Source organism: Anoplophora glabripennis, unplaced genomic scaffold (genome assembly GCF_000390285.2).
Source record: "Anoplophora glabripennis isolate ALB-LARVAE unplaced genomic scaffold, Agla_2.0 scaffold420, whole genome shotgun sequence".
NCBI classification, from domain to species: domain Eukaryota; kingdom Metazoa; phylum Arthropoda; class Insecta; order Coleoptera; family Cerambycidae; genus Anoplophora; species Anoplophora glabripennis.
The window spans coordinates 414273-417082 of record NW_019416533.1 but is presented as its reverse complement, the minus strand read 5'-3'; positions in this window follow the sequence as shown (position 1 = coordinate 417082).

The following is a 2810-nucleotide window of genomic DNA, read 5'->3' as shown; positions in this document are numbered from 1 at the left end:
ATTTCGAGACATTTGTGGCGCTTTTCAAAAACTTATGCACCCTGTAATTTGCAAATGAACTTTGGACTAAGGTATGTTTGGGTCAGTTCCCATATTTTGATCTCAAAATTATTTAGTGGAATTTGTTTTCATTTAAATGAACCTATACATAAATACACAAAATTAAAAAAAATAGTTAAATATAAATCAACATGTCAGCGTTTTTGAGGAAAAAAATTACTAAGATAGGCACCTAAGTATGTATGTTTAGTGACACATTATAAAGCTCTAAATACAACTCACCTACGTACAAACAATATGTGCATCAACAGTTACCTGAAACAAAAAATAATATAAATATGTTGTACTTTTAACTGTTATTTTTAATTACAGTGCTTCAATAAAATTCTTATAATACAGGATTCACAACTTATTCGAAAACTTTTTCCGTAAAATCTTTATAGTTTTCGAGAAAAAAAATTATTGAAGTTGTAGTATTTACAGACCTTACAAACTGGACTACAATAGTCTCTAGTTGTGCGCTGTATGCAATGTGGCCTTAGGTGATTCCGAATAGTGTTTACATTAGTTTTTCAAGTGTCAAAAATGGCTTACGTGTATAGCAACTTGAAGTTGATGGAGATCGTTTTAATTTATAGTGCAAGATGCGGCAAAACAACATTTGTGTTATGGTGAAGCATTTGTGTTATAGTAAAGACGGGCCCAAATGTGTTTACAAGTCGGTGGACCAAATTTTGAACAGTTATAGTAACATTAGGCTTGTCAAATAATTTTATTAATTAAAACTACAAATAAATTTTATTAATTAATAATAGCAATAGCGGCAAAAGCAGTTGAATTTGCTAATATTAAATAGGTATTTTAAAATTTTATTTCAATTATTGTTTCAATTTTTTGTCCGTTCATGCTGCATGCTTTGCCTTGCACAAGGTTAGATTTTACAGTGGACCAGTTTCCAGTGCCGTGTAGAAGTGTATTTTTTAAATCATTTTCGAACTGCTCTTACCGAATTTTTTACAAAATTGTATTTACATTGTATTTGTAAGAGTCCATTCAAAATTTTTTATTCGGATAAGTTTTTGAGTCCCCCTGTATAGTCATGGTATTTTATATTACTTATAGATATGTTTGATATATTTTATTGGTGGATATTTTAAAATACTGTTTGATATATTAGTTTTTTTTTTGTTTAGCTAAAAACTTTGCAACACCATAAAGAAAAGAATTGAAAGTCTATAAAAATTATTTTTCATCCAGAGGATCAGTCGGAAGTTAATATTTATAAATTATTTTCTCCCGCAAGCAGCCTCATATACTAAGAAATACCAATTATAATATAAAAATCAGTTTACATAAAAACAATTATTTGGCTAGTCCTTTGGCGCAAGTGAAATTATAATTTTTTTTATTCTTTCTGTATTTGAGAATTTAAAATTAAATAATACAGAGTCACAAGTAAATGACAACACTTTTAGCAATAATAAAAAAATAATAGAAATACATCAGCAACGCTCACTGCAGGACGAAGTCGCAGAAAATATTGAATTACGTTTGCGGTGAAGGTAATGCGCCTGTAATATCATTAGGAAAGAATATAGGGGTGCCATAACTGAGTTAAGTGCACCCAGCCTGCGAAAAGCACATGTACTTGCAGAAACCAATGAAATTTTATTAGGTTACTGTGGCTCCGCTGACACAAATTTTTAGAAATGGGAGCTCTAACTTGTTTGTGTCTATCGCCTTGGGACAGGAACAAATAATGGACTGCAGTATACAACGCTGATGTCTTCATGGCCTTTGAAGTCTTTAGATCTGACTTTCCTTTGAAGTCGATACGGTATTTGTGATTTATTTATAACCTTAAATATTTTGTAGGTTCAATTTCATTCCAATGCAATAAAATAAACAAATGAGTAGGTGTTTCATATGTTGGCGGAAGGTTTACAACTTCATTTGTTGAGTACAGAAATGTAAATAAATGTAAATAAATAAATTAATATCAAGATCTCAGTAACTCTTCCTTAAATTGACATTGACAACAAAATGCATGTAATATGATTACTGTTATGATTTTTAAGAGGAATAATAATAATAATTTATTCGTAGAAAATACAGAGTATATAAAACGTAAATCAATATTAAAAGCTATACGAATAAACAATACTTGATAAGTTAACACTTGTTTCAAGAACATAAAATAAAATATGAACATACATCACAAAATGTCTATCACAGAAAAACATCAAACATGTATATAATAAAACAAAACAGGAAAAAAATACATAATTATACAGAGAAAAGAAAAGTATGTATATGTTTACGGAATCAGTCAATTCGGATTAATTGTATTAATAAAAATATTTACTTGTTGTTTCCCGAGGAGTTTCTAATATGTAGGTACATTTTAATTTTCCTTTTGAATGCATACATTGATAGATTATTTACTCTCAAGAAATCAGGTACAGTGTTATATAGTTTAGGTGGTAAATATAGTAGTGATTTTTTGCATAAAGGGAGATAAGAACTTTTGTTTTCTTCTGGTTTCATAATTATGAGACATTTCATGCTTATTATCAATATAATGATATCTACAAACACAGTTGTAGTAATAAAGTTGTCTTACATCGAAGACTTTAGCTTCAAGGTACAACTCATTACTAGGGTAAATTAATTCTTTTTGTAACATCATCTTTAAAAATCTTTTTTGTATAATTGTGAGTGGTTCAATGTGACTACTGACCGCTGAACCCCAAGATAGTACAGCGTAATTTATATGACTCTGTATTAAAGCATGATAGACCATTTTTAGA